Source organism: Lactuca serriola, chromosome 4, assembly GCF_051521515.1.
Source record: "Lactuca serriola cultivar US96UC23 chromosome 4, Lser_US96UC23_V15, whole genome shotgun sequence".
Lineage (NCBI taxonomy): Eukaryota > Viridiplantae > Streptophyta > Magnoliopsida > Asterales > Asteraceae > Lactuca > Lactuca serriola.
In genome coordinates this window covers 291,165,505-291,188,978 of record NC_136411.1, presented here as the reverse complement: position 1 = coordinate 291,188,978, position 23,474 = coordinate 291,165,505, and positions in this window count along the sequence as shown.

Here is a 23,474-nt window from a genome sequence, read left to right as displayed (position 1 = left end):
ATAATCCATGGAGCCTCTTAGCCCACTATACAAGATATGGATGATTTACATAACCAACCCATATATTTAATTAGTTATCCTTTGATCACTTAATTAATTCCAAATTAATTCTTGATCAAACTAATCAAATAATATTATTAATATATTAGAACTTATAATATATTAATAATCTCCAAGTGTTATTTCTCTCATTTAGTCTATCCAATTGCATGGTGCCATGCAACCCAAATGGACCATGCCGGGTCGGGTCAAGTACAAGCCCGAAATAGTTATGGACTTAGACACCTTATCCAACATTTCTTACATCAGAAAATATTGGATTTTCTGGGAATGTATGCTTTACTTTTACAAACAAAAGAAAACAAATGACATGCATACATATATTCACGATTTTAGAACGAGACTTACAAACTATTTTTATAGAAAATGTCGGGTTTTCTGAAAGTACTACGAGAACTATTCTAAACAAGTACAAAACCATTTTATACAAAAATGTTTATGAACTCACCAACTTTTTAGTTGACATTTTTCAAAGAGACTTGTATTCTCAGGGATCCAGTAACAGGTAACTAGCTATGCTACGAGATCAAGTGGCGCAACCTTATAAAATTTTACTTTTTGTCACTTTTGTGTAACTGATGAATGAGTAAAATATGTAAACAATGTAAGTTGGTATTTTCAATATATGTCACTTGGAATTCTATGTTTCATTCATATTCAATTATTATAGTACTACACAAGGACGTCATCCACCCCCGGATGTTTCCGCCGTCTTGGTTCGGGGGTGTGACACATATATCCTAGAATAAGTTTATCTATTGGATAATTGCATGCATCATAGTTATGCATTGAAAATGGAACAATTTCTTGTGTAAAAAGGTTATTATCATATATTAGCTACATAAAAATCGTGAAGTATGTGTTTGATAACATTTTGATACATGAAATTAGTGTTCTTGGTTTGTTCACTCAAATATATTGAAAATATGGCATGTATATGTCCAAGTATGTTTAACTCATGGACACATGCACGTCCTCCTTTTGAAACCTACACAACACCTGAATAAAATATTAAGATTGTCATTTGTGGTGTTATAAAAATCGTGATTTGAAGAGTCAAACCAAAATAAAATATTTTGTGTCACAAAACTTTCAAACCAGTAACAAGACGCAAAACAAACTACAAAGTTTGATTATTTTACTAAAAATAATTTTCTTAGTAATATAGTCGTAAACTTGTCTTCGTTATTTTTGATGGTTTTAAGCCCAAGAATTTATGGTTATGTTAACTACTAGACAAAGTTATCATTGACTATTTATACAAAAATTTTATAAATAGTTTACACAATAGAAAATTTACAAGAAACTGTTGACAGGAAAATTTGGGTGTCACAAAAAACATGTCATAAAACATGTAATACGAAACTGTTAAAAACGCGTGTCATACACTGCATGTTATGAAACCTGTAAAACGCTTGTCATAAAACTCCCGTCATGAATTTTACACTAGTGAAGTCATTCCATTATATACTAAAAAGGGAGTCGGACTTCGCATAAATCCGTTAATGCTCTAGTGAGATACTAACTTCACTTTACCACCTAGCATACGCTCTAAGTCTTGTACTTATAACCAAAGTCTCCTGGAGGGAGAGCGAGGTAATTATGTATAGAACTATACGGGGATTGACACCCCCACACCTGAGCTGTTCTCTACAGCTAGACGGGGCCAGTCTAGGGTGACAACTATCTTACCTATTTTCCGATGCCTGAAGAACGTCGCAACAAGCATACAGTCATATGAAGCATGGTTATAATGACTCACATAGGGTTAACAACACTGTTTTGGTTTACAGGAAGCTCTCACTCTACTGGTTTTATAAATTATAAAGCTACATACTATTTTTCAATACACTATTATCACTATTCCGGTCTTAGGGTTTTAAGACTACAGATTTTCATACATCAGAAAATATTGAATTTTCTTGGAACATAGAAAGAAACATGCATACATACATTTTCTATTTTTGGTATTAGACATACAATTCACTACTTTAGAAAATATCGTATTTCCTAGAAACATACATTACTATTCAAACAAAACAGATACAAACTGTTTTCATACAAAAATGCTTATGAACTCACCAACATTCATTGTTGACGATTTTCAAAATGACTTGTATTCTCAGGGAACCAGTAAGCAGGTACTTAAGTCATCAGGAACTGGATTTTGTTGCTATTTGGAATTGTTACCTTTAAGTTAATGTTGTGTAAACTTTGAACAAATACACTATGTAAACCATGTAAGATTGAATCCCTTAATGTATGATATGTGGGTTTCTATGTCCATTTATATTCAATTGTGATGATACTATACAATGACGTCATCCGCCCCCGTATGTTTCCGCCGGCCTGGTTTGGGGGTGTGACAGATTGGTATCAGAGCAACTATAAATACTATGGGACTAAAACACTTTGACTAAAAGTATACTTTAAAAGTGTAAGTATTTTTATAAAAGTATACCTACATGTGGGCACATTAATAGTAGAGTGCTAATAAGAAACAAATAAAAGGTCCTTAGAGGAGTTGGACATCGCGACTAAACTTTGATAGTTATGTAATGATATCTAGAGTAAATATAGCCTGATCAACTATATTTATTCGATATATGACCAACATGTGTTTAGGAGTGGTCGAGGTGGACAACAAATATTAAACTTACTAACTTTAAACGACAAGGGTCTAAGAACAAAACTAAAAGAAATAAAATACTATAGGGGTATTTTGATATTCTATCTATTTTCCTATGCTTATATATTCTCATACAGACATCATGTAAGACTTTCATCACCAAGGAGCTCTTTCCCCCCCAATCAGGGGAACGGGGGATAGTTATAGGAGGATCCAGAGGAGGATCCGAAAGAGATCGAGGAAGAGGAGATCGATGAAGAGGTTGACGAGGAGGAGGAGGAGGAGGATGAATCGGACGTAGAGTCTGAAGTCATCGACTCTCACTACATAGCTAGGGCATCGACGCATAGATGGGGCTACAATGACCCTACGCCCCTGGACATATGATATTGAGAGATGGAGCAGACACTAGAGACAACGTCCACCTTTCGGGATGGAGCGAGGGTTCTATGATCTTCACCATGGAGGACCCGCTAACCGAGCCCTCCCTGTTATGATCCATCGGATCTCCAACATCGGCGACCGGGCTCAGACGACGGCGAATAGAATCATGGAAATGAGAGTTGTGGTAGAGCTCACGGCGGCACACACTCAGGACCTCGAGAGGGACTTCTACCCCACGTATCAACTTGTTGAGGACCTTACTACTGCACGAGCGGAAGTAAGGGAATACTAGGTAAGACATGTTTCCCTTGAGGAGAGAGTACGGATAGTCGAGCATCGACTAGCTGAGTTGTAGGGTGCTTCCACTTCATCCCAGGAACCGTATGGGACTACTCGGCTTGAGTAGGATCTATCCTACTCTCCTGCTATGGTAGACTAGATATTGGGTATGCGTTAGTGCTACCCCTTTTCTTTTAAATTGTATGTACGACTGACCATACGTTTAAGTGATTACACTACACGGAGGGTCGTTATGCTGCCGAGATCTGCAATGCAAAAAATACAATAGGAAAGGGCACACTGCTTGATACTGTCGAGCATCTATTCAATAGGGCACCCAATCCACCAATGTCGGTGTGATTCAAGCATGTTATGGGTGTGGAGAAATGGGTCACTACAAAAGAAAATGCCCAAAGGTTAACAACAGAAACACAGGGGGATCGGGACGAGTCCTTTCAATAGGACATGAGGAGGAAGTGAAGGATCCCACAGTGGTCACTGGTACATTTCTCATCAACAACATCTATGCATGCATTTTATTTGATAGTGGGGAAGAAAGAAGTTCCGTGAGTCATAAATTTAAACACCTACACAATCAAAATCCCCAAAAAATTAAATGAAACATTCACGGTGGAAATGGATAATGGGAAAACAAAAACAACAAATGCTATATTCATAGAGTGCACACTAACTTTAAATAAACACTCCTTTCGAATCGACTTAATGCCAGTTACTATAAGGAGTTTTGATGTGATCATTGGCATAGATTGGTTAAGCCCCCATCGTGCTGACATTATGTGCTACGAGAAGGTCGTTCTCCTTCACCTATCCAACAAAGAAACTCTGGTTATATATGGTGACAAACCCGGTACGAACCTCCATCTCATCTCATGTATCAAAGCACAAAGGTGCTTGTATAAAAAGAACGAGGCCTTTCGAGCCCACGTGGTGGATTAGAAGAAAGAAGAAAAGAGCATCAAAGACATCCTGGAAGTGTGCAGGTAACTGAAGACCCATGAGGTGAAGGTAACTGAAGACCCATGAGGTGAACTATACCACTCACGATCTGGAGCTAGGAGCTGTGGTCTTCACTCTAAATATTTGGATGCACTACCTCTACGGGACAAAGTGCACTATCTTTACAGACCACAAAAGCCTCCAACATATCCTAAACCAGAAAGAACTTAATATGAGGCAACGACGATGGGCAGAGTTACTCAACAATTATGAATGCGAAATCTGATACCATCGAGCAAAGCCAATGTGGTGGCAGATGAATTGAGTAGAAAGGAATACTCAGGTCGCCGAGTAAGAACACTAACAATGACCATCCATTCTCACTTGTCTTCACAAATCAAGGAGGCTCAACTCGAAGCCTTGAAACCGGAAAACATCGCGAACGAAACCTTGCGTGGGATGGAAAAGAACCTCACAATCAAGGATGACAGAGCCTACTATTATTGGATTAGGTGTCTAAGCCCATAACTATAATTTGTATGTACTTGACCCGAGAGTAGCATGGTCCATTTGAGTTGCATTTCATCAGGACAATTTGTTAGGATGGAATCTTGAGAAGAAGTTATATATGATTCACTAATATATTAATATGAAATCATATGGTTTAATTAATATTGATCAAGAATTAGTTTGGAATTAATTTAGTGATCAAAAGAGACTAATTAAATTAATGGGGACTAACTGTGTAAATTAGTTGTATTTATATGCGTTGGGCTTATGATCATTGTTGGACTATGTTTATGTATGAATACATAAAGAGTTGCGCCACATGAACCATGGATCATAAAACCCATGGGTATGGATTTGGGTTATACCCACGACCCTTGGAATCCAACATACAAATATATACTCCATAGCCTAAAAATGCCCACTTGTAGTTCTTGGAATTCATGGAGGTGTTTGTCGTGCATGGAGATTCTTTCTCAAGAGCCACCATTGTCCTAGGTGTGTTGTGAGCCATTTGAGGCATTTTCATACTATTGGTGCTAAGCTCTTAAGGCCAAATACAACAAGGTTACAAGCTACATAAAAGGTATGTCACCCTAACTAGTGTTTTATATTATTCATGTCAAATGCATGCTAGTTATAGGATTAATGCTTTGGAAACACTATTACATGTATAATTAGAGAAAGCATAGATCCAAGGCATTTAGGGTTGTATGTGCACCATAGGATGTTGTAGTATACAAAACCCAACAGTGGTATCAAATCCATGGGTTGTTTTCCTATTATACTTGATGTTTTATTGGTTTTCAAAGCTGGAAAAACTAAAAATCTGGACACTGTATAGGGGACTCGACGAGTCCATACACAGACTCGACGAGTCCATATACAAAATCAACCAACTCGTCGAGTTCGATAGTGCACTTGTCGAGTTGGGAACCCTGTGTGCAGATTTTTGAGTTTTTTTTGGCATATTTTGGATTAGGATCATTACCCCAAAATGCTTTTGTTCATAAAATTTGATTTTAGTGATATAGTAATTTTTATCCTCATCCAAATAAAGGATAATTGTTAAAGTTTCATGATTTGTATTAGTTTATCTGATTAGCTAAGTTCTTGAAAATTGTTGATATGAATTATCTTTACTTATGAGTTTGATCTAGATCATAGAAGCATTATTTGATTATTGTGTTAATTGAAATAATTGATCTTAATGGTTTTTATGAAATCCATAACTTGTCCTTAAGTTATGGAAAATGAAGAGTTTTTCTTTTAAAATCACATTAAGTCTCATAGGTTATGAAAATGGAAGAGTCTCTTTTTAAATGTCATCATAAAATAGTTTTATGTCTTCCATAAGTTGTCGTCAAGTTATTGAACTTGAAAAGTCTTCCATAAAAACCATATTAAACTCATAAGTTATGGAAACCAAAAGTTTTTGAATTTTTCAAAACTTGCCCTCAATTTTTGGAATTTGTAAAGTTACCCCCATGTATACTTTAATTCCAACCCTTAGAATTTTAAAAGTTAAAATTCAACCCTTATACTTTTATAATATTAAAAGTTAATATTTTTATATGTGTATAAGAACAAAGGCAATCTTACCGTTAGTAGGCCTCATTCACGATGTCGGTCTATAAGGGGGGTATAAGGTTACTGCCTATAAAATGGCAGGTTAATGGGTGTCCACTCTCACCCACCGCTTCCTTGGCTGGTGGAGGGTCGTTAGGCGAACGGGTAGGATAGGACTCTAATTCTCCCTTCATTAAAAGTATAATTATAAATATAAAGTAACTAAATTTTATTAAATTTCGAATATTAGTTACTTTAGGAAAATGTGAATTTGGTGCTAACCCATGAAATTGCACTTTGCACCTTGTTATGTCGTTATTGGAGCATGTGTGGTTAAACGACACACTAATCTGGGACTGACAATTTTTTGCAAAGGGTAGCTTAGTGTTAATCATAGATCAATGGAGCTTGTGTGGTTAATCGGCACATTGATTAGGTGGTTGTAACATTGGGTGTACCAAGCTAATTTGCATGGTTATTCACTCCTTCATTGTGATCCTCGGCATCCCAGTCACAAACTTGAAGGGCACAGTCAAGATTTAAACATGTCATTGAATAGTTCAATGAATCTCAAAGGATCTAGGAGTTTCAAATCCAATTAAAACTTAAAATTCTTTTTCGTTTTTCATGGTGGAAATTAGTAAATCGTCATTTACCTACCTTCAAATATTTTGTAACTTGGATTACGGCATCCCTCTTCCAAGTTATAAAATATTGTGTTGGATCCTAGCCTTAATATTTCATATTGGGTGTTATATTAAGTACTTAAATCAACAAAAGTTGAATTTCTCCCTCATAGATGTCTAATTATGACAACTATGGTCTTCCTTATCCTTTTGGATAAAGCTTTCCTAATGAAGATGATATCCCACATGGCGATCAAGGTGAAAGATTAATCCCTTTGTTGTGCATTAATGGGACTGAAAATCATACTTCAATTCCTCCACCTCCTCCAATAATTCTCCCTAACCCATAAGTTCAAAGACTTGAAAAGTTCGACATCACTCAATCCCTATTAGCAAGCAAAGTCTATATGTGCTTACATCTTGGAGATCAAGTTACATAGCGACAAGCTGGGTTAGTTGGGTGTCGAAGTCTCGAGGAAGTTGGTTGCTGACTTGGTTCTTCAGTCACTCCCTAATGACAGATCACGACATGACCCTTATCGATCGTACTTATTTGCTTGTTGTTGTTGAATCAGCAATGATTTCTAGCATATGTAAAGCAAATTTTATTGGAAGATCTACTTCCCAAACTTCCATGGACATTGACAATGGTAACTTTAGAAGTCCAGAAAAGGTTTCTTTTCCCAACAGAAAGGGATCGCCCATGCTTAAGTCGTTTGACCCAATGGTAAAGAGAAAGGCTAAGTCTGAGATAGTCTCATGTACCATTCGCAAAGAGTCCATATGTTTCGTTTACCAAGAGAAGGGGCATTGGTTGCGAATCTTCCCTATTTACCTGAAAGTTCAAAAGGATGGTAAAGTGAAAATGTTTGACTTTACTTTAGGTAAAGTCCACTATCTAACTCTATTAAGTTCCTGTTTGGAGATTCTGAATACATGATGTAATGTAATTACATTTTGATGTTTTGAATAATCAAGGAAAAGTAAGGAAGCTTAAAGAAAGAGTAAGTTGATTCTGATCACGAAGAGATGGATTTCGATCGCATGGTTCAGTGATCAGAATTTTGAGCTGCTACTTAAGAGTTATATTGCTTAGGAATAGATAACAACATAGTTTTCATTTGCATTTGCATTGTAAGGGTAAGTTTTTCTGCAAGTTTTAAAATAAAAGAAAAGTTTGATTTTATTTAATTTAAGTATCCTTACAATGGCATTTGTGAGAATTGTTGTTTATATGATTCCATTGATATCAATATTGGAAAATAGATTTGATTCTTTCGTTTGTGGTAGTGTTATAGTTTACCAAATAAGGAAAGATTCTCACCAACCAAGTCTAAGTTGGATAGAAACTTGGAATCATGCAACTTGTATTGTGTGATGAATGAGAATTTTCATCTTTAGGAAATTAATACTAATTCCTTGTTCACATGTATATGTGAGTCAAGTGAAGGATTAAAGGATCGGGTACATGTGGTTATGCACTGGTTAGGTCCACCACAAAGATCGATAAGACTATTCGTTATGCTTTACTAAAAGTTAGTAAATATGGTTATGCTTACAAGTTTAAGTATAATTCTGAAAAATTGGAAGAGTTTCAATATATGGTAGGACGAATGAGAAGAATCAAATTAGGCAGAAAGATAAAAGTTTCTCCAATCTGAAAAGATGGGAGAGTACTTCAGTATCATGTTTTATGATCATCTTAATGATTGTGAAAAACCATATCACAATTCATCCTCTAAGGACATCTTAGTGCATTAGACGAATTGTTAATTGTTGAAATGGTTAAATCATAAGGTGAATCATACTTCGTTCTAAAAACAAGTCTTAATTAGAGTCATACTCCAAGATTGTAACTTGAGTGACATAATCTTAGAAGGTTTATAACACTTGTCAAATGTAGAGTAAAATGTTTTCTACTCTTGGACATTTGAAATTGGTAAGTTGTGATGTTTTTGGTTAAAACAAAGACCAACTAAGACCAATTGTGTGAAGTGTTTATCTTGATAAGAATTCGCACTAACTCTTGAATATTTGTTTTGTCAAGGAATGGTTCTTAACAAAGAGAATCTTATATGTCAAGAGGTCAGTGGGAGTCTTAAAGATCTTGGAAAACTTCCAAGAACTAATCAAGAATAGAACCTATTTATTATCACTAGCACACAACTTGAGGTTTGTAACCTATCGTGTTGGCATATTCTTGTTTCTAGGCCATTCCAGTTAAAGTTGACTATGCTTGTGAGTTCTATGAGTTCTCAATTGTTTGCATAACAACCTGGAAGCAATGGTAGGCCCTTGTGCTTCCAAGTGGCAAGAAATTAAGATTGAACAAGTTCAGTCCATATGAGTTTGGATTTGTCACTAGCCTCGTCTTATGATTATGGTTTTGACAAATTCACATGGATAGGAACACGTACACCATAAAAATCTAAGTGTCATAAGGTTTCTATCTGATTCATGAAAATGATGGTGAGGAAACGCTTTCACTAAGTAGATTTTGAATAGTTAGCAATTGTGATATTTGCGTTTCTCAAATTCAATTATGATTACAACATCCTTTTCATAGTTCAAATTGTGAGAATTGGCAAAAGGTCTAAACATTATGATTACGACATCCCACTTCATAATTGTTTATACACGCATGTGAGCTATCTAAGGAAAGTTGTATGATTTTGGGAAGCTTAGATAAAGTTTTATTGAAGCATCGTGTATCAGAAATCTAAACTTTGGTACGAAGGTCAATAAAGTATTGATTTCTAGAAGTCCAACTGTTTTCTGAGTACATGTCAATGCTAGTGGGAGCATAAGTGTTATGCTAGTATGGAAATAATTATTATGCTAGTGGGAGCATGACTATTATGCTAAGTATTGTAAGTTAGCAATGCTAATTATAGAAAACAAAAGTTTCAATTTTCAAAGTTGTCGGGTTTGAAAAGTTGTTTTGCTATAATTAAGGGAGAGGATATTATACTTCATTCCAATTCTAAAAGATTAGATTGAAATTTTAATCAGATTTAGTCAAGTATATATATGAATGTTATGTTGGAATGGTTCAACATAAGGAAATTCTATATATGGAAATGTTAATTGTGAAGGGTTTTGAGCATTCTAACACTTCCTAAGTGTACATGCAACCCTAATAACCTTGGATCTATGTTTGTCTAATTATCATGCAAAGTTGAATTCCAAGGTTATATTCCTATCTAGCATACATGGGGAACAATTTTAACTTGAATCATAGATAGAATAACTTACCTTGTTGTTGCTTGTGTTCCTTGAAACCTTGTGAGCCTAGCACCCCAAGTGTGATGCCTCAAATGATTCACACAACACCAAATGCTCTTGGAAAGACTCTTGAGATAACACACACTTCTCAAAATCGGCCAAGCCCTCTAGTTTCTTAGTGTTCAACTTGTGTTGCCAATTTTGTGGAGAATGAGACTCTTATATAGTGTTGGCACATCTAGGGTTACACCATGTAAACCCTAATGTGTCATGACTCTTCATTTCCATGACCCATGGATTTGTAACTCCCATGGAGCATCCATGGAGCATCCTATGGGTAGAACCCAACTTGATAATTTAGCCCACTATACAAGATATGGATGATTTACATAACCAACCCATATATTTAATTAGTTATCCTTTGATCACTTAATTATTTCCAAATTAATTCTTGATCAAACTAATCAAATAATATTATTAATATATTAGAGCTTATAATATATTAATAATCTCCAAGTGTTATTTCTCTCATTTAGTCTATCCAATTGCATGGTGCCATGCAACCCAAATGGACCATGCCGGGTCGGGTCAAGTACAAGCCCGAAATAGTTATGGACTTAGACACCTTATCCAACAGTCTCCCACTTGGATAAGTCTAATAACTATATCTCTAGTACTTCAGGAACCGACCGGCAATCGTAGCTCTTTCAAGGTCTCTCGGAACTGAGAAGATGATGATACGCCATTTAAGATAAGTGATCATATAATCCTCTGTTCTAGATATCAGTCGGACAAATACATGGAACATGTCTTACTTATTGTCCAGCATTTGTTTCCCGATTTCCGATTTGTTTGACATAGAACTTAATTGAACACATCAACTTAGTTCTGACCGGGCCCGGTACATGGGTCAAAACAAAATCATCGAGGGGCCCAGATATCAGCTTCTAATCCAAGAAGGAACAGATAAACTTCGACTCATATGTTTGTTCTACCACTCATTGAATTACACACAAAAGTACGTTTTATAACATCGAGTTACCAATGCGGTTTCGTACAGTCAATGCATAACCAACTTGTAAGTAACAAATCATATCTCTAGGTTTGAAGACTTATATGATATTACCATCTCACGATCACTCGAGATAAAATTCCATGAAGTGATTCCAGTGAGCGTGGGTTGAGTCCAATGCTCAGAACTTATGAGCACTCATGATTGTTGTAGCCTTGTCCAAGACCTCTACAACCAAACATGACAGTCTTGATTCATATCTACTTCCAACATATGACCGACTGTGGAGGTTTGAATAATATGTTATACCAAACAAAATTATTCTGGAAGTCAAAACATGCAAAAGAAATATAGTAAACGATTGACAAGAGATAGCAACACTTTACTCATAAATAAAACATTTTTTATTCATCATCTAATGTCAATTACACTTTACAAATTTCGAGATTATCTAACTACTAAATCTAATATCATCCTTCAGCCCTATGCTCCGAGCATGCTGAAGATGCTTAACCCGAGTCAATCCCTTTGTGAGGGGATCTGCCGGATTCTCATCTGATGATACCCTCTTTGCCACGAGGAGTCCTTCTTCGATCCGATGTCTGATGAAATGGTATTTTCTGTCGATGTGTCTGGATCTCCCGTGATCCCTTGGTTCCTTGGCTAAGGCAACAGCACTTTCACTATCACAAAAAATTTCCATTGGCTCTTTAATAGCTGGTACAACTCCAAGGTCTCCAATGAAGTTCTTCAGCCATATCACCTCCTTTGCTGCTTCATTAGCTGCAATATACTCTGATTCACAAGTAGAATCTGCCACTGTCTCTTGCTTGGAACTCTTCCAAGAAATTGCTCCTCCGTTTAGGGTAAAGACCCAGCCCGACTGAGAGCGGAAATTATCCCTATCAGTCTGGAAGCTAGCATCACTATACCCTACCACTCTCAAGTCATCACTCCCACCGAGGGTAAGGACCCAGTCCTTAGTCCTCCGTAGGTACTTGAGGATATTCTTTACCGCAGTCCAGTGTGCCTTGCCAGGGTTCGCCTGATACCTGCTAACCATGCTCAAGGCAAAAGCTACATCGGGTCGAGTACACGTCATAGCATACATGATCGATCCTACAGCCGAAGCGTAAGGTGTTCGACTCATTTCTGCTATCTCAGCCTCAGTGCTAGGGCTTTGTGTCTTACTCAATCTGGTGTTACTCTGGATGGGTAACTCTCCTTTCTTGGAATCCTGCATGCTGAATCTCTTCAGCACCTTATCCAAGTAGGTACTCTGACTAAGTCCAATTAGTCTTTTACTCCGATCTCTCAAGATTCTTATCCCTAGAATATAGGCAGCTTCACCAAGGTCCTTCATAGCGAAACACTTCCCAAGCCAGGACTTTACTTCCTGCAGGGTTGGAATGTTGTTTCCTATGAGTAGTATGTCATCCACATACAATACCAAAAAGCTGACTATACTCCCACTAGCCTTGACATACACACAAGATTCATCTTCACTCCTAGAAAAGCCAAATTCCTTGACCTTTTCATCAAAGCAAAGATTCCATCTGCGAGGTGCTTGCTTCAACCCATAAATGGATTTCTCAAGCTTACACACTCTATTAGGGTACTCGTTGCTGACAAAACCCTCTGGCTGACTCATGTAAACATCTTCAGCCAACTTTCCATTAAGGAAAGCGGTTTTGACATCCATCTGCCATATTTCATAGTCATGAAATGCAGCTATGGCTAACAGAACCCGAATAGACTTAATCTTGGCTACCGGAGAAAAGGTCTCATCATAATCCACTCCAGGAATTTGAGAGAAGCCCTTTGCAACAAGTCTAGCCTTATAAGTGTGTACTTTACCATCCATGTCGGTCTTCTTCTTGAAGACCCATTTGCACCCTACTGTCTTACGACCTGGTACATTTTCAACCAAGTTCCAAACTTGATTGTCATACATGGATTGTATCTCGCAATCCATAGCCTCTTTCCATTTAGCAGACTCGGGGCCTGCCATGGCTTCCTCGTAGCTGTTAGGGTCATCTTGACTTACTAGTGTCTCATCACTAATAAGTGTCTCACCTTCTGCAGTAATATGGAATCCATAGTAATGCTCAGGTGCACTCCTAACTCTCGTGGAACGTCTCAGAGGTACAGATTTGTCAATTGGCTCAACAGGAGTTTCCTCCTCAAGTTGAGGGCTAGAGTTTGAAGTTCCTTCACCGCTTGATTCTTGAATTTCTTCAAGATCAATTTGCCTCCCACTGTCTCCTTGGCTTATAAATTCTCTCTCTCGAAAGACTCCTCTTCTTGCTACAAAGACCACATTGTCACTAGGTCTGTAGAAGAGGTAACCAAAGGATCGCTGTGGGTAACCGATGAAAATACACCTCTCGCTTCGAGGTTCGAGCTTATCATGAGTCTCGCGTCTCACGAAAGCCTCGCAACCCGAAATCTTGATGTGGTCTAGTTTAGGTACTTTACCAGTCCACATCTCGTGAGGAGTTTTGGCAACTTTCTTTGTAGGGACTAGATTAAGAATATGGGCGGCAGTCTCCAAGGCATACCCCCAGAATGAGATTGGTAGCGTAGCTCGACTCATCATGGAACGAACCATATCTAACAAGGTTCGATTACACCTCTCAGCCACACCATTCAACTGTGGTGTCCTGGGAGGTGTCAATTGTGAGACTATCCCACATTCCCTTAGATAGTCGAGGAACTCTGAACTAAGATACTCACCACCACGATCGGATCGAAGCATCTTAATGTTCCTGCCCAATTGATTCTCGACTTCCTGTTTAAATTCCTTAAACCTCTCGAAAGTCTCTGACTTATGCTTGATCAAGTAGACATATCCATATCTACTATAATCATCAGTAAAAGTCAAATAATAACGATTAGCATCCCTTGTGGCATGTTTGAATGGTCCACACACATCCGTGTGTATAAGGTCCAACAAACCTTCACCCCTCTCACACGAACCTGTGAAGGGTGACTTTGTCATTTTTCCAAGTAAGCATGATTCACAACTATCATCTGACTTTAGGTCAAACGACTCCAAGACTCCATCCTTTTGGAGTTGGCCTATGCGTTTCTTGCTTATATGTCCAAGACGACAATGCCATAAAGATGCTTTATCCAAGTTAGTATTAGTAGAATCAATACACAAAACATTATTTCCTAGGTTATCAACAACAGATACAGCTTCGTACACACCATCACAAGGTAATGCTTTAAAATAAAGAACATTATTAAAGAAAGCATCAATAGAACCAACTTCATTATTAAATGAAAAGGTAAACCCTTGTTTGTACAAAGCATGAAAGGAAATAATATTTCTTGCCATTTCTGGCGAATAACAACACTTATTCAAATCTAAACTAAACCCACTACTTAGCGATAAAGTATAAACTCCAATCTTTGTAACAGGTATAGCTTTCCTATTCCCCATGATCAAGTTTATCCTTCCTTGCTCCACATCCTCACTTCTTCTTAGTCCCTGCAAGTCACAACAAATATGAATACCACAACCGGTATCAAGGACCCAAGAATTAGAATGGGGTGAGTTACTAGAAATGATAGTGTAAATACCTGCATGGTTGGGTTTAACTTTCCCATCCTTCACATCTTGCTGGTATTTTGGGCAGTTCCGCTTCCAATGAGCTTTTTCATGGCAATAGAAGCATTCAGCCTCTTTTGGGTCAGAAGAAGGAGTAATGAAACCTTTCTTGGTTCCACTTGAAGAAGAGCCATCAAGGGTCCGAGCCTTGGTACCCTTAGAAGAGCTCTTTCTCTTCCTCCCTCGACTTTTCCCGATTGCCAAAACCGGAGTAGAGTTTTGAGTAGGAGTGATAGCAACCGACTTCCCCTTAAGACCTGATTCTGCGGTCTTGAGAAGTCCCTGAAGTTTGCTGAGGGTGACTTATTCCTTGTTCATGTGATATGTCATGTGGAATTGATCATAGCACGATGGTAAGGAATGCAAAATAATATCTATTGCAAGATCCTCCGGGAAGTTCACATTAAGCTTCAGCAAACGATCCACATACCTTTGCATTTTCTGCATGTGGCTCGTGACGGATTGCCCATCCTTCATCATGGTTGTTATCATGGAGCAGATGATTTCATACCTCTCTTGTCTTGCACTTTGATGGTATCTTTCCATCAAATCTTGGTGCATGTCATAAGGGTAGAAATCCTCATAAGACTTTTGGAGTTCCGCTGTCATCGTGGCCATCATGATGCAAGCCACTTTCGTAGCATCCCTTTCATGTGCCCGAAATTCAGCGATCTCCTGAGGAGTTGCAGTGGACTCATCAATCTCCTTAAGCTCCTTGTCAAGGACATATTCTTTGTCCTCGTAGCGGGTAATCATCCTGATGTTTCTGATCCACTCATTGAAGTTGGATCCATCAAAGGTGACTTTCCCACACAAGTTCATAAGGGTAAAGGAGCCATTAGGATTAGAGCCAGAAGCATTGTTGAAAGACATCTGAAGGAAAGAGGACAAGATTAGTTTAGATATAAGAGAGTCCTTAATAAAACACCCAAATGTAATATTAAGGCTAGGATCCAATCACAATATAATATAACTTAGAAGAGGTATGCCGTAATCTAAGCTATATCATATTTGAAAGGTAGGTGAATGACGATTCACCAATTTCCACCACGAAAACCGCAATATTTTAGTATTAGGTTTTTGAATGGTTCTTAGAAATTCCTAGATTCTTTGAGATTCAATGAACTTTTCAAAGGCATGTTTCAATCTCGAGTGTACCCTCCAAGTTTTGTGACTGGGATACCGAGGATCACAAAACGAGGTGTAAAGTAACCATGCAAATCACTTGGTACCCTTAGAGTTTATCACTCAATCGATGTGCCGGTTAACCACACACGCTCCATCGATACTATAATAAACCCTAAGTCACCCTTTACCTACCTTGTTAAGTCCAAGTTAGTGTGTCGGTTAACCACACACGCTCCACCAACGACTTAATCAAAGTGTAAAGTGTAATTTCATGGAATAGCACCTTATTCACATTTTTCCTAAAGTAACTAAGATTGGGAATTTAATAAAACATTTAGTTACTTTATAATATTCATCATACTTTGAATGAGAATTAATAAGTCCTTGTCTTACCCGTTCGGCTAACGACCCTCCACCGATCAAGCAAGCGGTGGGTGAGAGTGGACACCCATTAAGTCACCATTTTATAGGCAACAACCTTATACCCACCTTATAGACCGGCTTCGTGAATGAGGCGTACTAGCGGTAAGACGACTTTGTTCTTATACATATATATACAATTATTAAATCATAATAATATAAGTATAAGGGTTGAATTTTAACTTTTAAAATTCTAGGGGTTGGAACTCAAGTTTTAACTTAACTTTACTTGTTCCAAAACTTGAGGGCAAGTTTTGTAAACTTTCAAAACTTTTCATTTCTTGTAACTTATGAGTTTAATAGAGTAATAAAATGAGGTCTTTTCATTTTTCCTAACTCTTGTATTCTTTTAATGGTTTTTAACCCAAGAGACTTTTGGTTTTCCATAACTTGAGGACAAGTTATGGACTCCATTAAAACACATTATGATCATGAATTAATCTACCACATAGGTTACAAATAATTCCTATGATCATCTAAACATCATAAGAACAAGAATATGAATATGAACACTTTCAAGAATCAAAATCACATTTAACTTTGTAATTTTGATAACTAGTTGTTCTAAATGAGTTAGAAAAGACATTACACCTTCTAAAACAAGTTTTCAAGTACCAAAACATTTTAGGGTAATGATTCTAATCCATTTCCAACAACTCAAGTCGAAATTCTGCACTCTGTCGACCCTACTCGTCGAGTGCATAAACCTACTCGCCGAGTAGGTTGAAGATACACATGAACTTGACGAGTCCTCCCCATGGACTCGCTGAGTCCATCAGTCAGACAGCAGAATTTTCGACTTTCTTCAACTTTTAAGCACAAATAACAAACAAACAAACCTGGTTCTGATACCACTGATGGGTTTTGAGCATTCTAACACTTCCTAAGTGTACATGCAACCCTAATAACCTTGGATCTATGTTTGTCTAATTATCATGCAAAGTTGAATTCCAAGGTTATATTCCTATCTAGCATACATGGGGAACAATTTTAACTTGAATCATAGATAGAATAACTTACCTTGTTGTTGCTTGTGTTCCTTGAAACCTTGTGAGCCTAGCACCCCAAGTGTGATGCCTCAAATGCTTCACACAACACCAAATGCTCTTGGAAAGACTCTTGAGATAACACACACTTCTCAAAATCGGCCAAGCCCTCTAGTTTCTTAGTGTTCAACTTGTGTTGCCAATTTTGTGGAGAATGAGACTCTTATATAGTGTTGGCACATCTAGGGTTACACCATGTAAACCCTAATGTGTCATGACTCTTCATTTCCATGACCCATGGGTTTGTAACTCCCATGGAGCATCCTATGGGTAGAACCCAACTTGATAATCCATGGAGCCTCTTAGCCCACTATACAAGATATGGATGATTTACATAACCAACCCATATATTTAATTAGTTATCCTTTGATCACTTAATTAATTCCAAATTAATTCTTGATCAAACTAATCAAATAATATTATTAATATATTAGAGCTTATAATATATTAATAATCTCCAAGTGTTATTTCTCTCATTTAGTCTATCCAATTGCATGGTGCCATGCAACCTAAATGGACCATGCCGGGTCGGGTCAAGTACAAGCCCGAAATAGTTATGGACTTAGACACCTTATCCAACAAATTGTGTTCTCAAAATTCGATTATGATTATGGCATCCCTCTTCATAGTCCGAATTGTGAGAACATGGAAAATAGAAACATTATAGCAGAAGACTGGTCAAGTATCATGTCTTTATGTGAAACATTATGAATCATATCCCATATGCTTTAGGTATAGGATTGATTGCATATGCTATAATATTTCTATGTGTTTCGAATTTCCCAAATGTCTAGGGCATTAAGAGGGAAAAAGGACCAGAACTGTATATGACTAAAATGATTAAGCAATTGTCGAGGACAATTTGAGGTTTACCAAATATTGGTTGCTCATTGACAAGTTGGAATTATACTGTTATTCTTGGGAGGACCATATTGACATATTCTGAAAAGAGGCGACTCTTGTTCAAAAGTGATAGTCAAAATGGGAATATGAAAATGTTTCCATAGGTGGAAGTTATTCATTAAATATGTGTAAGATTAGAAAACTTAATGCAAAAAGGACATTCAAAGGGATGTACTTTGAATATGAGACTTCTTTTCCATGGAATTGCTTTCCATTGGAATACTATGTAATGTTTGTTGCCAAGTCTTTGTGACTTCTGTGCATAGTCATTACAAGAGGATCATTGCATACAAGTTTAGAATCTAACGGAGTATATTAAATGACAAGAATTTGGTATTCTTACATTTACGATAAGGATTTGGATTTCTGAAATGAGCATAATTGAAGTGTTGTCAATTGATCTATTTCATAAAGAAAGGACCATAGGTAAACATAGTGTGTATGCTTGGAGCATGGGACAACTATTGTTTTAATTCAAGTATTTAGTTGATTATTCGAAACATTATACAATGAATAATTAGTAATCAATATGACTCAAAAGTTTTTGGGCCATATAGGATTAGTATTATTCTTCTGTTTCACTTTGCATGTTTTGACATCCCGAATAACTAGGTTATTCAAACCATCCACAGTCGGTCATACTTTGGAAGTAGGTATTTGTAGCACCTGGTTCCTGGTATGTATTTTATTCTAGTATCTTGCATCTTGGCTTTGGACTCGGTGAGTTGAGGTCCAACTCATCGAGTCGGAGCGTGTTGGACACAAAAATTTAATGACCTACTCGACAAGTCTAAGTCCGGACTCGGCGACTAGGCGCTGTCTGGACAAAAGCCCTACGTAAGGGTTTGCACCCTATTTAAACCACTTATCCAGCCTCCCTTTCGTCCCAAATGCTTCCAGAACTCCCCATAGCAAACCCTAGCCACTTTTGAGAAGAACTAGGGCATTTTTGGTGGATCTAGCTAGTTGTGACCATAAGGAGGAAGGTGAAATACTTGAGGAAACAAGTAAAGACCAGGGGAACCCGAGTTTATGCATCTTCCACAGTTCATTGGAGGTATAAAGTTGTTACCTTGCTTTTCATTTGATAGATCCCTTTTTGGGGAGCGGATCCGGGAGGCCCAACAGGAGGCCATGAAGGAGGAACATCGGAAGAGAGAGCGGATTGTGGGGCAGGTTTCCTCCTTCGACTATGACAGTCGAGGATTATTGACACTACACTGTAGGGTGTTGGTGTCGTACCACGGGGGTGTGCGCTAGGTTCTAATGGGGGAGGCATGCAAATCTTGATTCTCCATTCATCCCGGGGCGACGAAGATGTATAGGGATCTTCGTCTGGACTATTGGTGGCCCTGCATGAAGAGGGATGTGGCATGGTACGTGGAGCGGTGCTTGACTTGCAGGAAGGTCAAGGCGTAGCATCAGAGACCTCACGACAAGATGCAGCCGTTGGATATTCCGATGTGGAAATGGGAAGACATCAGAATGGATTTTATCACAAAGCTTCCCAGGACCGCGCGGGGAGTGGATTCGATCTGGGTCATCGTAGATCGATTTATCAAAAGCGCCCATTTTATCCGGATTCAAGAGAGCATCTCAGCCGAGAAGTTGGCCGACATCTATATCAGGGAGGTGGTAGCACGACACGGGGTGCCAGTTTCGGTAATTTCAGACAGGGATGTGCGATTCACTTCCAGGTTTTGGAAGAAGTTTCATGATGAGCTGGGTACTCGTCTTCATTTTAGCACCGCTTTTCACCCGCAGACGGATGGCTAGAGCGAGCGGACCATCCAAACTCTAAAAGATATGTTGCGGCCGTGTGTGTTAGACTTTTGTGGCAGTTGGGATAGTTACCTTTCGCTGGCTGAGTTCTCCTACAACAACAGCTACCACACGAGTATCAATTGTCCTCCCTTTGAGATGTTATACGGGAGGAAGTGCAGGACCCCGATATGTTGGGGTGAGGTTGGTGATGTGCACGAAAGTACCCACTAATTTTAATATTAATAACCTAACAAACTTAAACTAACTATGCTCTTATAGGCAGTGTACCTAGTCGGATTACAGTATAGCTCGGGTAAGAAATGTACCGGCAAAACATGAAATCGAAACTTGGATCTTGAACTCGCGACATAAGAAATGTACCGGCAAAACATGAAATCGAGCCTTCAATCGTCTTCAAATGTGGTGTAAATCTCCAAAATAGAACGAACAATGTGGGAAAGCATAAGCCACATTGTATAGTAGTGACAATGAGCCCAAATAATCTCCAGAATAATGACAAGAAGAATGGTATCAGCCCATGGAATAATTATATGTCAAGGGCCTTGTTCTTGTGAAAACCTCAGACTCACAACGTGAATAAAGAAAATTCACGACGTGAAATCGTAATTACGCGTATTCTGGGAACCTCCTCAGAACTGAATCACGACGTGAGTAAGAAAAGTTCACGTCGTGAAAACTGGGCAGACAGAAAAACATTGCCAAATCTTCTTCTAATGTGCATAATTCAACCCAATGTCTTAATGTATTAAGACTCTTCTAAATTCACCAGTTTCTGACTCTTTCGCTAACTATTCACTCTCTTGACTCACCCCACACTTATTTTAAAATATGGGTCTCGACTCTCGACTTTAAACACTCCCGGCTAAAGACATACGCACTTATATCTAGCTATCCTTTCTAGGCGCTCCTAGCAATTTCTGAGAAATAACCACCAAAGAAGAATAAAAGTAACATAATATCTAAATAGTTCTTACAATCCCAACCAAACAAAAACAAAATAAAAACAAACTAAAAAAACCAAAAAAAATAAAAACAAACAAACAATCAATCATCCTCCTCATCATCATGTGCTCCATTGGTTCCAGCTCCATCACCTCCACGTCCGCTATACTCCGTCCATCTTGGGCAAATCGGGTAATGATACCCCAAATGATGCGGCTGCTCCACCCCAAGATGTCAGACAACATTCTCCATAGTACCGCCGATCCAATTAACACTCAACGATAACTTGTCAAAATAACCAGCCATGTCACTCCCAAAAGGTGCTCCCATCATGGATGCGGGTGGATGTATTGGCTGCCCGCGTTCTCCCCGTCCTCTCACATTCCTGCGCCTCGGCCGTGGTTGTGGTTCAGGTTGTCCGACCGGCTCCTCCTCCTCCTCATCATCATCATCTCGAAAAATTCCCTAATGTGTGCCATAATTTTTCACCACCCTCATTGTTTCCAGATACCCCATACTGAACTCATTCCCCTCAATACTTGTTAGGGAACGAGTGACATCAGGAACAAGAAGACCATAAGAGCGGGCCAATCGGGTAACAAAATGCCCTCCACAAATGGGGCTTACAGGACGAGCACTTGTCGCATAGTCCGCCAAATACCGTCCCAAAAAATAGGGAATATTGCAGCATACACCCGGTTGTAAGATGCACCATAAAAAGAACAAGTTACTTTTAGTAACTTTATCACCGTCACGCTTGTGATGAATGGAGAAAGTGATTAAGCGATGGATGAGGCGGTGTATCGGGCTTTTGATGCTACTCTCGGGAGATACACTGGAATTAAACACTCCAGTGGCAATGTTACTTCAAAACACAGGCCCCGAAACCCCATCCGCATACACCCACGTGGCGTCCCTCAAAAACAAAATAAACTCATGAGTGATGGTCTCATGAGCTTCATAGAGCCCCATATGGCGAGAAAACTCCACTAGACTGCACTCCCGATACTCCCCGCCTAAACGAAAGACCAAAGCTCGGGGAAAAGTGGGATCTCTGACATTGCCATGAAATGTGACCGTGGAAAAGAACTCCATGCAAAGCTCCTTATAAACACGCTCTTGGATGTTAAACAGGCTGAACCACCCTTTGCATGTAAATTGAAATCCGTTCCCCAAAACGATTTTTGTTAGGTATTAGGACATCCTATCAACCAAGCCAACCTCCCTCATCCTTGCCCACTGAATAGTGGGAGCCACCGTAAACTCTCGATTGTAGAGCCATCCCAACCGGGTATTCCATCTCGTGTAAACATCACGAGGTGTAGTGGTTGGAAACTCGTAAAATGGGTGTAAACTTGCAATCCCAAGAGGTAAGTCTCTTCTAGGTCTCATTTCTGCAAAAACAAGGAACAAACACAGCCAAAAGAACAACCCAACAATTTAGACATAAAGGAAAAGAGAAAACTGTACAGTCCCAGGATTCACGTTGTGAATCCTTTAGGATTCACGTTGTGAATTCGCAATATCAGCAAGCAAAATCGCGACAATGAGGGGTAAATCTAGTCACAATATCAATAGGTTTTACTCCTATACCACTTCCAAACACATAGCATGAACATTCAAAGGTTATTACGGAACTTTGAAGAATTAATTTCGTCATTTCACTCAATTAACGAACCCTAACCCCAAGTTCATCTACTAGAGCAAAAACTAAACTTAAAAATCAATAATTATTACCTTTGATGGAAGTATTACGTATGCACAAAGAAGATTAGGGGAGTTGTCGGCTAAAATCGGAGCAATGGGGACCACGGGGGACCAGATTTCGCTTCCACTTCATGCGGTATAAACAAATGGGGGTCAACTGGTTATTTTAGGGCTTTATTCTGTGGTCCCGTGTAATTGAAAACTCACGTCGTGAGTTCACCAAAGATTCACGTCATGAATTTCATCTGGGCTAAAATTGGGCCATGCACTCACGGATTGATCTTGGGCCTCTTAGTCTAATGGGTTAAAATCTATTATTGAGTATTTATCCGGTTCATTCACGATTCACGTCGTGAATTTCTAAAACTTCACGTCGTGAATATGGTCTGGACGGAAAAATTTATACTAAATCAATTTTGGCTTTAACTAAATTCTCTATTATTACTACCTCCATTTTAAGGTCCCTACATTCATTGTTTAATTATGTTCTAATTATGTTCTAAGACTAAGATGCAAAAGGAAAAAAAATGCAGACCAAACTCAGGTTGCCTCCCGAGAAGCGCTTCTTTTTCTTGGAGTCTTGAGCTGGACTCCGTGCCTCCTACGTTGAGTCCTCGGAAGAATCCACCACTAGGATCTTTTGTTCCTTGAATCGCCTGTTGTAAGCTTGAACTCGCCT